Source organism: Oncorhynchus keta, unplaced genomic scaffold, assembly GCF_023373465.1.
Source record: "Oncorhynchus keta strain PuntledgeMale-10-30-2019 unplaced genomic scaffold, Oket_V2 Un_contig_14335_pilon_pilon, whole genome shotgun sequence".
NCBI lineage: Eukaryota > Metazoa > Chordata > Actinopteri > Salmoniformes > Salmonidae > Oncorhynchus > Oncorhynchus keta.
This window is the reverse complement of record NW_026278680.1, coordinates 2,424-17,657: the sequence shown is the minus strand read 5'-3', so window position 1 is coordinate 17,657 and position 15,234 is coordinate 2,424. Positions and strand designations below refer to the sequence as shown.

The 15,234-nt window shown below is 48.3% G+C and overlaps 1 long non-coding RNA gene and 1 pseudogene across 2 annotated transcripts; one reads left to right on the top strand and one right to left on the bottom strand.

Moving 5' to 3' along the window:
* Window positions 1-15,234, top strand: part of LOC118381139 (coiled-coil and C2 domain-containing protein 1A-like) — a 27,143-nt pseudogene extending 11,909 nt beyond the window's left edge.
* LOC127918493 (uncharacterized) lies at window positions 12,275-13,142 on the bottom strand. 2 transcript variants are annotated; one of them, XR_008100252.1, is made up of 4 exons: window positions 13,015-13,142; window positions 12,738-12,849; window positions 12,626-12,681; window positions 12,275-12,412 (listed from the first exon to the last, which is right to left on the bottom strand). It is a non-coding gene; the product is annotated as an uncharacterized LOC127918493 (long non-coding RNA). The 2 variants fall into 2 exon arrangements; XR_008100251.1 differs by lacking the exon at window positions 12,626-12,681 and having other exon boundaries at window positions 12,278-12,412.

The following is a 15,234-nucleotide window of genomic DNA, read 5'->3' as shown; positions in this document are numbered from 1 at the left end:
GCCGTAGCGCGTTTGTAGCGTGTACGCCGTAGCGCGTTTGTAGCGTGTACGCCGTAGCGTGTTTGTAGCGTGTACGCCGTAGCGTGTTTGTAGCGTGTACGCCGTAGCGTGTTTGTAGCGTGTACGCCGTAGCGTGTTTGTAGCGTGTACTCCGTAGCGTGTTTGTAGCGTGTACTCCGTAGCGTGTTTGTAGCGTGTACACCGTAGCGTGTTTGTAGCGTATTTGTAGCATGTACACCGTAGCGTGTTTGTAGCGTGTTTGTAGCGTGTACACCGTAGCGTGTTTTTTGTTCGCCGTGTGTTTGTACTATGTACTGTGTTGTTGTGGCCCAGTAGCGTGTTTTCCGCTGCAGGGCTCACTCAGCCAGCCGTAGCGTGTTTGGGCGTGTTGTAGCGTGTTTGTAGCAGTGTACGTGTACCGTAGCGTGTTTGTAGCGTGTAACCACCGTGACCTATTATACTGATACGTGTTGATGTCACAGATTTCTTGACGTGTCAAGCGTGTTTGTAAAGTGGAAAATATGGATGCTTGTAGCTGTACACCAGAACAGGGAGTATGTTCATGTTTACAATTTGTAGCGTGTTCACCGTAACGTGTTTGTAGCGTGTACACTCTCGCGTGTTTGTCGTGCGTGTTTGTCGTGTCTCCGTAGCGTGTCTTCTTGTAGCGTGTTTGTAGCGTTTACACCTCGTCGTTTGTTCTGTGTTTACTATGTACTGTGTTGTTGTCTCTCTGTCCTCCGCTGCTCTCAGTCAGCACCTCATGTCTCCTCTGTCTCTCTCAGGACGTGTTTGTAACCAGCATGACTCTCTCTCGATGATGTCATGTCTCTCTCAAGTGTTCTTGTAGCTCTGTTTGTAGCATGTTTGTACAATATTTAACTGTTTGTAGCGTGTTTGTAGCGTGTACTCTCGTCTCTGTGGTTTGTTCTGTGTTTACTATGTACTGTGTTGTTGTGGCCTCTCGCTCTGTCTCTCTGTCTCTCTGTCTCTCTGTCTCTCAGTGTCTCTCTCTGTCTCTCTCTCTCTCTCGTCTCTCTCGTCCTCTCTGTCTCTCTCGGGTCTCTCTCTCTCTCTGTCTCTCTGTCTTTCGAACAGGGGAATCTCTGTCTCTGGTAACCTCTCTCTCTCTCTCGACCTATTATCTCTCTCGTCTCTCTCATCTCTGTCTCTCTCTCTCTGTCTTTCTCTGACTCTCTCTGTCTCTCTCTCTGGAAAGTGGGTCTGTGTCTCTGGATCTCTCTGTCTTTCTGTCTCTCGTCTCTCTCTGTCTCTCATGCTTACAATATTCTCTGTCTGTCTCTCGTTCTCTGTCTCTCTCTCTCTCTCTCTCGTCTCTCTCTCTCTCTTTGTCTCTTGTCTCTTGTCTCTTGTCTCTTGTCTCTTGTCTCTTGTCTCTCTCTCCTGTCTCCTCGTCCCCCCTCTCTGGTCAGTCTCTCTGTCTCTGGGAGCTCCAGTCCAGAAAGGTCTGTCTGTCCGACCCCTCCACACCAGGTTCCGGAGTGTGCACATATTCACAGGGCTCCAGACTGGGGCTTAAAAGGTGTCTCTCTGTATCGTATCTCTGTCTCTCTCTCTCTCTCTGTCTCTGTCTGTGTCTGTCTCTCTGTCTGTGTGTCTGTGTCCCTGTGCAGTGTCCAGTCTGTGTCCCGTGGTTCAGGACAACACAACACAGGGCTGACTGGGGCTTAAAGGTGTGTGTGTGTGTGTGTGTGTGTGTGTGTGTGTGTGTGTGTGTGTGTGTGTGTGTGTGTGTGTGTGTGTGTGTGTGTGTGCACATATTCATAGATGTGTTATATTCATCCCTTGACGTGAACAAATTCATTCTCCCATTGACACCTCTACATTAGCTACTCTGTCTCCTCACACACACACACAACACACAGGACACACACAGGGCAGGGGACACACACACACACACACACACACATTTCCCTCTCCCCCTCCCTCACACATACATCCACATCCTGACTCCCTCCCCCTGTGGGTCCCTTCCTGTGGTGCAGCCCAGCAGCAGTTGGACTTCCTGTTGCTGCGGCGCCAGGCGTTCGTCCGCGGCGCTGCGTTCTAAACAGATGAAGGACATGCAGGGAGTTAAGCGGTCCATCTCCGACACGCTAAAGGACTGGACCAGATGATCAGCGCCACCAAGGGAGGCCTGCCTGTAGACATCACCAAGGTGGAGGCTTTTACTCCTCACACTGTAGTTCTGCAACACGAGGAGGACTGTGGGTGTTAAGGAGGGCAGGGGAGGGAGGGAGGCCTGCCTGTAGACATCACCAAGGTGGAGGCTTTTACTCCTCACACTGTAGTTCTGCAACACGAGGAGGACTGTGGGTGTTAAGGAGGGCAGGGGGAGGGAGAGGAGGGAGGCCTGCCTGTAGACATCACCAAGGTGGAGGCTTTTACTCCTCACACTGTAGTTCTGCAACACGAGGAGGACTGTGGGTGTTAAGGAGGGCAGGGGGAGGGAGAGGAGGGAGGCCTGCCTGTAGACATCACCAAGGTGGAGGCTTTTACTCCTCACACTGTAGTTCTGCAACACGAGGAGGACTGTGGGTGTTAAGGAGGGCAGGGGGAGGGAGAGGAGGGAGGCCTGCCTGTAGACATCACCAAGGTGGAGGCTTTTACTCCTCACACTGTAGTTCTGCAACACGAGGAGGACTGTGGGTGTTAAGGAGGGCAGGGGGGGGAGAGGAGGGAGGCCTGCCTGTAGACATCACCAAGGTGGAGGCTTTTACTCCTCACACTGTAGTTCTGCAACACGAGGAGGACTGTGGGTGTTAAGGAGGGCAGGGGAGGGAGAGGAGGGAGGCCTGCCTGTAGACATCACCAAGGTGGAGGCTTTTACTCCTCACACTGTAGTTCTGCAACACGAGGAGGGACTGTGGAGTTGAAGGCAGGGGAGGGGAGAGGAGGAGAGGCCTGCCTGTAGACATCACCAAGGTGGAGGCTTTTACTCCTCACACTGTAGTTCTGCAACACGAGGAGGACTGTGGGTGTTAAGGAGGGCAGGGGGAGGGAGAGGAGGGAGGCCTGCCTGTAGACATCACCAAGGTGGAGGCTTTTACTCCTCACACTGTAGTTCTGCAACACGAGGAGGACTGTGGGTGTTAAGGAGGGCAGGGGGAGGGAGAGGAGGGAGGCCTGCCTGTAGACATCACCAAGGTGGAGGCTTTTACTCCTCACACTGTAGTTCTGCAACACGAGGAGGACTGTGGGTGTTAAGGAGGGCAGGGGAGGGGAGGAGGGGAGGCCTGCCTGTAGACATCACCAAGGTGGAGGCTTACTCCTCACACTGTAGTTCTCCTGTCCCCTGTGGGTGTTTGGGTGTTCCCCCTGGGGGAGGGGAGGGAACGAGGTCTCCTCTCCCCTGTCTCCTGTGGAGTTTACTCCTCACACTGTAGTTCTGCAACACGAGGAGGACTGTGGGTGTTAAGGAGGGTTTCCCCCTGAGGAGGGAGGCCTGCCTGTAGACATCACCAAGGTGGAGGCTTTTCTCCTCACACTGTAGTTCTGCAACACGAGGAGGACTGTGGGTGTTAAGGAGGGCAGGGGAGGGAGAGGAGGGAGGCCTGCCTGTAGACATCACCAAGGTGGAGGCTTTTACTCCTCACACTGTAGTTCTGCAACACGAGGAGGACTGTGGGTGTTAAGGAGGGCAGGGGAGGGAGAGGAGGGAGGCCTGCCTGTAGACATCACCAAGGTGGAGGCTTTTACTCCTCACTGTCTTCTGCAACACCCCCTGTCTGTCTCCCCTGGGGGCAGGGGAGGGAGAGGAGGGGGTCTCATCACCAAGGTGGAGGCTTGTCTCCTCACCCCCTGTCTCCTCTGCCCACGAGGGAGGATGTGTGTGTCTCCTGTCCTTTCCCCTTGGTCTTTTACTCCTCACACTGTCTTCTGCCCACGAGGAGGACTGTGGGTGTCAAAGGAGGGCAGGGGGAGGGGAGGAGGGAGGGAGGGATGGAGGAGGGAAAGGAGGAACTTGAGACTCACAGGAGGAGCCAGGAACAGATGGAGACTTCTGCAAGACACCTGTGTGGACTGTGTGTGTGTTGTCCCCTGTCTCCTCTCCTTTCCCTTGTCTGTGTGTGAGATATAATCTCCCTGTTGACTTTTCCCCTCTCTCTATCTCACTCTGGTGTGTGTGTCAGTGTTTCCTCTCTCCTGTTTGTGTGTGTGTACATATTTGTTTATGTGTTAAATTCATCCCTTGACATTACAATTTCACACCCTCCTCCCCCTGTCTCCTCTCCCCTCCCCCTGTCTCCTCTCCCCCTGTCTCCCTCTCCCCCCTGTCTCCTCTCTCCTGCCCTCTCTCCTGTCTCCTCTCTCCTGTCTCCTCCTCCCCCCCCTGTCTCCTCTCCTGTCTCCTCCCCCTCCCCCTGTCTCCTCTCTGTCTCCTCTCTCCTGTCTCCTCTCTCCCTCTTCTGTCTCCTCTCCCCTGTCTCCTCTCTCCCCCTCTCCTGTCTCCTGTCTCCTCTCCCCTGTCTCCTCTCCCCCTGTCTCCTCTCCCCCTGTCTCCTCCCCCTTCTCCTCTCCCCCTGTCTCCTCCCCCTGTCTCCTCTCCCCCTCTCCCCCTGTCTCCCCCCCTGTCTCCTCTCCCCCCTGTCTCCTCTCCCCTGTCTCCTCTCCCCCTGTCTCCTCTCTCCTGTCTCCTCTCTCCTGTCTCCTCTCCCCTCCTCCTGTCTCCTCTCCCCTGTCTCCTCTCCCCCTGTCTCCTCTCTCCTGTCTCCCTCCTGTCTCCTCTCCTCCCCCTGTCTCCTCTCCCCCTGTCTCCTCTCCCCATGTCTCCCCCTGTCTCCTCTCCCTGTCTCCTCTCTCCTGTCTCCTCTCTCCCTGTCTCCTCTCCCCCTGTCTCCTCTCCCCTGTCTCCTCTCCCCTCCTGTCTCCTCTCCCCCTGTCTCCTCTTCCTCTCCCCCTGTCTCCTCTCCCCCTGTCTCCTCTCTCCTGTCTCCTCTCTCCCCCTCTCCCCTGTCTCCTCTCCCCCTGTCTCCTCTCCTCCTGTCTCCTCTCCCCCTGTCTCCTCTCCCCCCTGTCTCCTCTCCCCCTCCTCCTCTCTCCTCCCTGTCCTGTCTCCTCTCCTGTCTCCCTCCCTGTCTCCTGTCTCCTGTCTCCTCTCTCCTCTCCTCCTTCCTCCTGTCTCCCTCTCCTGTCTCCTCTCTCCATGTCTCCTCTCCCCTCCCCTCTCGTCTCCCCTTCCACTCCTCTCTGACTCAGAAGGGTTAGGTTAAATACGGAAGACACATTTTTGGTTGAAAGCGTTCCGTTGTACAACTGACTCGGTATCCCGTTTCCGTTTCCCCCACAGGTCCCCAGTGCTCCAGTCAGTGAGGAGGACTACTCTCTGGCTCGGTCTCGCTCCTCTCCTCGCTCCTCAGAGCAATACAACAGCCTCATGGAGCTCCTCCGACAGCAGCACCAGGTTATAACACTCTTATAACAACTCTTACTGCATTAACATGGAGCTCCTCTGACAGCAGCACCAGGTTATAACACTCTTATGACAACTCTTACTGCATTAACATGGAGCTCCTCCGACAGCAGCACCAGGTTATAACACTCTTATAACAACTCTTACTGCATTAACATGGAGCTCCTCCGACAGCAGCACCAGGTTATAACACTCTTATAACAACTCTTACTGCATTAACATGGAGCTCCTCCGACAGCAGCACCAGGTTATAACACTCTTATAACAACTCTTACTGCATTAACATGGAGCTCCTCCGACAGCAGCACCAGGTTATAACACTCTTATAACAACTCTTACTGCATTAACATGGAGCTCCTCCGACAGCAGCACCAGGTTATAACACTCTTATGACAACTCTTACTGCATTAACATGGAGCTCCTCCGACAGCAGCACCAGGTTATAACACTCTTATAACAACTTATTAAGCAGCCCACCCCTTCGGAATATATTTAAAACAATATATTTATATAGCACCGCACCAACAATAAAACAATATACACACACACACACACACACACACACACACACACACACACACACACACACACACACACACACACACACACTCACACACACACACCACACACATACAACACATACATACATACATACATACATATAGTACCAGTTAAAAGTTTGGACAGCTTCTCATTCCAAGCTGTGATCATATATAAAATATATTTAGATTTGTTTAACACTTTTTTGGTTACTACATGATTGGCTAACACTTTTTTTGGTTACCAGTTGTATTTCATATTTTGACAACTCTTCACTATTATTCTACAATGTAGAAAATAGTAAAAATAAAGAAAAACCCTGAAGAGCAGGTGTGTAAACCTTTGACTGGTACTGTGTGTGTGTCTATATCATCAGTCCAACCTGTTATAATAGATTCATAACATGTTGATAGTACATTAATAGCACAGGGTTTTCACTCTTAGAAATGTCTTACTCCCAGCAGTTCACTCACATGGGAAGTGTGGCCGAGACCTCCAGGTTAGTGGCAACACGTGTGTGTGTGTGTGTAACAACCTCGTTCCTCCCACACTGCATTAACATGGAGACACACAATCATTAGGATCAGGTGTGAACACCACACAGTCTGTAGAGATTAACATGGAGCTCCTCCCACCCTGCACAGAAACACTCTGCTCAGAGATACACTTACTCATTAACAGGTGTGGCCGACAGCAGCAGGTGTGGCCAATTATGACAATCGTAGTCATTAAATAGGTGTGGTCAAGGTTATAAGTCTTATGACAACTTTAGGTGTGGTCACATTAGGAGTCGTCCGACACTAGTAGGTGTGGTAACACTCTTAACTTCTTTCTACATTGGGTTTTGGTGAAAAAAAATGGTACCCAAATGCTCTGTGTGACCACCCTACCAACATGCCTGGTGATATAGACATTCAACCCACCAACGTGGCCTGGTGATATAGACATTCAACCCTGCCAACGTGGCCTGGTGATATAGACATTCAACCCACCAACATGGCTGGTGATATAGACATTCAACCCTGCCAACGTGGCCTGGTGATATAGACATTCAACCCACCAACGTGGCTGGTGATATAGACATTCAACCCACCAACATGGCTGGTGATATAGACATTCAACCCACCAACGTACCTGGTGATATAGACATTCAACCCTGCCACGTGGCTGGTGATATAGACATTCAACCCATACTGGTGATATAGACATTCAACGTGGCTGGTGATATAGACATTCAACCCACCAACATGGCTGGTGATATAGACATTCAACCCACCAACATGGCTGGTGATATAGACATTCAACCCACCAACATGGCTGGTGATATAGACATTCAACCCACCAACGTGGCCTGGTGATATAGACATTCAACCCACCAACGTGGCTGGTGATATAGACATTCAACCCACCAACATGGCTGGTGATATAGACATTCAACCCACCAACATGGCTGGTGATATAGACATTCAACCCACCAACATGGCTGGTGATATAGACATTCAACCCACCAACGTGGCTGGTGATATAGACATTCAACCCACCAACGTATATAGACATTCAACCCACCAACGTGGTTGGTGATATAGACATTCAACCCACCAACGTGGCTGGTGATATAGACATTCAACCCACCAACGTGGCTGGTGATATAGACATTCAACCCACCAACGTGGCTGGTGATATAGACATTCAACCCACCAACGTGGCCTGGTGATATAGACATTCAACCCACCAACGTGGCTGGTGATATAGACATTCAACCCACCAACGTGGCTGGTGATATAGACATTCAACCCACCAACGTGGCTGGTGATATAGACATTCAACCCACCAACGTGGCTGGTGATATAGACATTCAACCCACCAACGTGGCTGGTGATATAGACATTCAACCCACCAACGTGGCTGGTGATATAGACATTCAACCCACCAACATGGCTGGTGATATAGACATTCAACCCACCAACATGGCCTGGTGATATAGACATTCAACCCACCAACATGGCTGGTGATATAGACATTCAACCCACCAACGTGGCTGGTGATATAGACATTCAACCCACCAACATGGCTGGTGATATAGACATTCAACCCACCAACATGGCTGGTGATATAGACATTCAACCCACCAACGTGGCTGGTGATATAGACATTCAACCCACCAACGTGGCTGGTGATATAGACATTCAACCCACCAACGTGGCCTGGTGATACAGACATTCAACCCACCAACGTGGCTGGTGATATAGACATTCAACCCACCAACGTGGCTGGTGATATAGACATTCAACCCTGAACGTGGCTGGTGATATAGACATTCAACCCACCAACGTGGCTGGTGATATAGACATTCAACCCACCAACATGGCTGGTGATATAGACATTCAACCCACCAACGTGGCTGGTGATATAGACATCAACCCACCAACATGGCTGGTGATATAGACATTCAACCCACCAACGTGGCTGGTGATATAGACATTCAACCCACCAACATGGCTGGTGATATAGACATTCAACCCACCAACATGGCTGGTGATATAGACATTCAACCCACCAACATGGCTGGTGATATAGACATTCAACCCACCAACATGGCTGGTGATATAGACATTCAACCCACCAACGTGGCTGGTGATATAGACATTCAACCCACCAACGTGGCTGGTGATATAGACATTCAACCCACCAACGTGGCTGGTGATATAGACATTCAACCCACCAACGTGGCTGGTGATATAGACATTCAACCCACCAACGTGGCTGGTGATATAGACATTCAACCCACCAACGTGGCTGGTGATATAGACATTCAACCCTGCCAACGTGGCTGGTGATATAGACATTCAACCCACCAACGTGGCTGGTGATATAGACATTCAACCCACCAACGTGGCTGGTGATATAGACATTCAACCCACCAACGTGGCTGGTGATATAGACATTCAACCCACCAACGTGGCTGGTGATATAGACATTCAACCCACCAACGATGGCTGGTGATATAGACATTCAACCCACCAACGTGGCTGGTGATATAGACATTCAACCCACCAACGTGGCCTGGTGATATAGACATTCAACCCACCAACGTGGCTGGTGATATAGACATTCAACCCACCAACACATGGCTGGTGATATAGACATTCAACCCACCAACGTGGCTGGTGGAGTAGACATTCAACCCACCAACGTGGCTGGTGATATAGACATTCAACCCACCAACGTGGCTGGTGATATAGACATTCAACCCTGCCAACGTGGCTGGTGATATAGACATTCAACCCACCAACGTGGCTGGTGGAGTAGACATTCAACCCACCAACGTGGCTGGTGATATAGACATTCAACCCACCAACGTGGCTGGTGGTAGACATTCAACCCACCAACGTGGCTGGTGATATAGACATTCAACCCACCAACGTGGCTGGTGGATAGACATTCAACCCACCAACGTGGCTGGTGATATAGACATTCAACCCACCAACGTGGCTGGTGATATAGACATTCAACCCTGCCATGGCTGGTGATATAGACTTTCAACCCACCAACGTGGCTGGTGATATAGACATTCAACCCACCAACATGGCTGGTGATATAGACATTCAACCCACCAACGTGGCTGGTGATATAGACATTCAACCCACCAACGTGGCTGGTGATATAGACATTCAACCCACCAACGTGGCTGGTGATATAGACATTCAACCCACCAACGTGGCTGGTGATATAGACATTCAACCCACCAACGTGGCTGGTGATATAGACATTCAACCCACCAACGTGGCCTGGTGATATAGACATTCAACCCACCAACATGGCTGGTGATATAGACATTCAACCCACCAACATGGCTGGTGATATAGACATTCAACCCACCAACGTGGCTGGTGATATAGACATTCAACCCACCAACGTGGCTGGTGATATAGACATTCAACCCTGCCAACGTGGCTGGTGATATAGACATTCAACCCACCAACGTGGCTGGTGATATAGACATTCAACCCACCAACGTGGCTGGTGATATAGACATTCAACCCACCAACGTGGCTGGTGATATAGACATTCAACCCACCAACATGGCTGGTGATATAGACATTCAACCCACCAACATGGCTGGTGATATAGACATTCAACCCACCAACGTGGCTGGTGATATAGACATTCAACCCACCAACGTGGCTGGTGATATAGACATTCAACCCACCAACATGGCTGGTGATATAGACATTCAACCCACCAACATGGCTGGTGATATAGACATTCAACCCACCAACGTGGCTGGTGATATAGACATTCAACCCACCAACATATAGACATTCAACCCACCAACGTGGTGATATAGACATTCAACCCACCAACGGGCTGGTGATATAGACATTCAACCCACCAACATGGCTGGTGATATAGACATTCAACCCACCAACGTGGCTGGTGATATAGACATTCAACCCACCAACGTGGCTGGTGATATAGACATTCAACCCACCAACATGGCTGGTGATATAGACATTCAACCCACCAACGTGGCTGGTGATATAGACATTCAACCCACCAACGTGGCTGGTGATATAGACATTCAACCCACCAACGTGGCTGGTGATATAGACATTCAACCCACCAACGTGGCTGGTGATATAGACATTCAACCCACCAACGTGGCTGGTGATATAGACATTCAACCCACCAACGTGGCTGGTGATATAGACATTCAACCCACCAACGTGGCTGGTGATATAGACATTCAACCCACCAACATGGCTGGTGATATAGACATTCAACCCACCAACGTGGCTGGTGATATAGACATTCAACCCACCAACGTGGCTGGTGATATAGACATTCAACCCACCAACGTGGCTGGTGATATAGACATTCAACCCACCAACATGGCTGGTGATATAGACATTCAACCCACCAACGTGGCCCTAGACATTCAACCCACCAACATGGCTGGCCATTCAACCCACCAACGTGGCCTGGTGATATAGACATTCAACCCTGCCAACGACAACACCTACCCCCCATTTGGCTGGTGATGTGTGTGTGTTCAACCCACCAACGTGTGCCTGGTGTATAGCTCTTTCAGGTTTGACCAACATGGCTGAGGAGTGATATAGAACATTCAACCCACCAACATGGCTGTGATATACCACACTGAGGACCCACCAGCACTGTCAAGTACTGGTGTTACTACCATATTCACCACACTGAGGACTTTCAACACTGTCAAGTACTAAACTGTTACTACCATATTAATACCCACTGAGGAGAGGACCTTCAACATGGTACTGGTGATACTACCATATTAATACCCACTGAACGTGGCTGGTGAAGTACTAAACTGTTACTACCATATTAATACCACACTGAGGACCTTCAACACTGTCAAGTACTATACTGTTACTACCATATTAATACCACACTGAGGACCTTCAACACTGTCAAGTACTAACCCACTGTTACTACCATATGATACCACACTGAGGACCTTCAACACTGTCAAGGCTGGTGTTACTACCATATTAATACCACACTGAGGACCTTCAACACTGGCTAAACTGTTACTACCATATTAATACCACACTGAGGACCTTCAACACTGGCTGTTACTACCATATTAATACCACACTGAGGACCTTCAACACTGTCAAGTACTGGTGTTACTACAATATTAATACCACACTGAGGACCTTCAACACTGTCAAGTACTAAACTGTTACTACCATATTAATACCACACTGACCTTCAACACTGTCTGGTATATACTGTTACTATATTAATACCACACTGAGGACCTTCAACGTGGCAAGTACTATACTGTTACTACCATATTAATACCACACTGAGGACCTTCAACACTGTCAAGTACTATACTGTTACTACCATATTAATACCACACTGAGGACCTTCAACACTGTCAAGTACTAAACTGTTACTACCATATTAAACCCAGGACCTTCAACACTGGCTGGTACTATACTGTTACTATATTAATACACACTGAGGACCTTCCAACTGTGGCTAAACTGTTACTACAATATTCATACCCACCAACAACACTGGCAAGTGATAAACTGTTACTACCATTTAATACCACACTGAGGACCTTCAACACTGTCAAGTACTATACTGTTACTACCATTCAATACCCACTGAGGACCTTCAACACTGTCAAGTACTGGTGTTACTACCATATTAATACCACACTGAGGACCTTCAACATTGTCAAGTACTAAACTGTTACTAGATATTAATACCCACCAGGACCTTCAACACTGTCAAGTGACTATAGACTACCATATTAATACCACACTGAGGACCTTCAACACTGTCAAGTACTAAACTGTTACTACCATATTAATACCACACTGAGGACCTTCAACACTGTCAAGTACTATACTGTTACTACCATATTAATACCACACTGAGGACCTTCAACACTGTCACCTAACTGTTACTGGTGATTAATACCACACTGAGGACCTTCAACACTGTCACCTAAACTGTTACTGGTATTAATACCACACTGAGGACCTTCACACTGTCAAGTACTATACTGTTACTACCATATTAATACCACACTGAGGACCTTCAACACTGTCAAGTACTAAACTGTTACTACCATATTAATACCACACTGAGGACCTTCAACACTGTCAAGTACTATACTGTTACTACCATATTAATACCACACTGAGGACCTTCAACACTGTCAAGTACTAAACTGTTACTACCATATTAATACCATACTGAGGACCTTCAACACTGTCAAGTACTAAACTGTTACTACCATATTAATACCACACTGAGGACCTTCAACACTGTCAAGTACTATACTGTTACTACCATATTAATACCACACTGAGGACCTTCAACACTGTCAAGTGTACTAAACTGTTACTACCATATTAATACCACACTGAGGACCTTCAACACTGTCAAGTACTAAATTACCCATATTAATACCACACTGAGGACCTTCAACACTGTCAAGTACTAAACTGTTACTACCATATTAATACCATACTGAGGACCTTCAACACTGTCAAGTACTATACTGTTACTACCATATTAATACCACACTGAGGACCTTCAACACTGTCAAGTACTATACTGTTACTACCATATTAATACCACACTGAGGACCTTCAACACTGTCAAGTACTAAACTGTTACTACCATATTAATACCATACTGAGGACCTTCAACACTGTCAAGTACTAAACTGTTACTACCATATTAATACCATACTGAGGACCTTCAACACGGTCAAGTACTATACTGTTACTACCATATTAATACCATACTGAGGACCTTCAACACTGTCAAGTACTATACTGTTACTACCATATTAATACCACACTGAGGACCTTCAACACTGTCAAGTCAGAATGATATTATACAATTAACATTCATATGAAAATACATCTCTGACACACACATATATACAAAGCAGGAGGAAAGTGATCTGTCTTCTGTCTGTTGTAGAATGTATCCTGACCTGACAGCCAATGAGATGACGCTGTACATCGTGAAGGGCATCAATCTACCTGCTCCCTCAGGTGTGTTGTTTTGAACTTTATATGCCTCCTTCTGACCCCTCTCTGCTGACCCCTCTCTGCTGACCCCTCTCTACTGACCCCTCTCTACTGACCCCTCTCTACTGACCCCTCTCTGCTGACCCCTCTCTCCTGATCCCCTTCTCTTCTGAATCGCTCTCTCTTCTGATGTCTCTCTTCTGATCTCTGTCTCTCTTCTGATCCTCTCTCTCTCTTCTGATGTCTCTCTTCTGATGTCTCTCTCTCTCTTCTGATGTCTCTCTCTCTCTTCTGATGTCTCTCTCTCTCTTCTGATGTCTCTCTCTCTCTTCTGATATCTCTCTCTCTCTTCTGATATCCCTCTCTCTCTTCTGATATCTCTCTCTCTCTTCTGATATCTCTCTCTCTTCTGATCTATCTCTCTCTCTTTCTGATATCTCTCTCTCTCTTCTGATATCCTCTCTCTCTCTCTTCTGATCTCTCTCTCTCTCTTCTGATCTCTCTTCTGATGTCTCTCTCTCTCTTCTGATCCTCTCTCTCTCTCTGATCCTCTCTCTCTCTTCTGATCTCTCTCTCTCTCTTCTGATCTCTCTCTCTCTCTTCTGATCTCTCTCTCTCTCTTCTGATATCTCTCTCTCTCTTCTGATATCTCTCTCTCTCTTCTGATCCTCTCTCTTCTGATCCTCTCTCTCTCTCTTCTGATCCCTCTCTCTCTCTTCTGATCTCTCTCTCTCTTTCTGATATCTCTCTCTCTCTTCTGATATCTCTCTCTCTTCTGATATCTCTCTCTCTCTTCTGATCCTCTCTCTCTCTTTCTGATCCTCTCTCTCTCTCTTCTGATCTCTCTCTCTCTCTTCTGATCTCTCTCTCTCTCTCTTCTGATATCTCTCTCTCTCTTCTGATATCTCTCTCTCTCTTCTGATATCTCTCTCTCTCTCTGATCTCTCTCTCTCTTCTGATATCTCTCTCTCTTCTGATCCTCTCTCTCTTCTGATCCTCTCTCTCTCTCTGAGGTCTCTCTTCTGATGTCTCTCTTCTGATCCTCTCTCTCTCTTCTGATATCTCTCTCTCTCTTCTGATATCTCTCTTCTGATCCTCTCTCTTCTGATATCTCTCTCTCTCTTCTGATTTCTCTCTCTCTTCTGATCTCTCTCTCTTCTGATGTCTTCTTCTGATCTATCTCTCTCTTCTGATCTCTCTCCCTCTTCTGATCTCTCTCCCTCTTCTGATATCTCTCTCTTCTGATCTCTCTTCTGATCTGTCTCTCTCTTCTCATCCCTCTTCTCAGGAGTCTCTGCCAGTGATCTGGACACCAGTGTGCGCTTTGAGTTTCCTTTTCCTAGTATGGTAAGACTCACACTCACTACACACACACACACACACACACTCACACTCACACTCACACTCACACTCACACTCACACTCACACTCACACATACACACAACACACAACCATTTTGTATGCACACATTTCCACTTAGATCCACTAAAATATACTCTCTCTGTCTTTGGTGTGTGTGTGTGTGTGTGTGCATGCTGTGTGTGTGCGTGTGTGTGTGTGCAGGAGGAGGCCCAGAGGGATAAGACCAGTACAGTGAAGAACAGCAACAGTCCAGAGTTTAAAGAGAAGTTTAACCTGAACATCAACCGTCAACACAGAGGCTTCAGAGAGGGTCGTCAGGCCAAAGGCATCAAGTTTGACATCATCCACAAGGG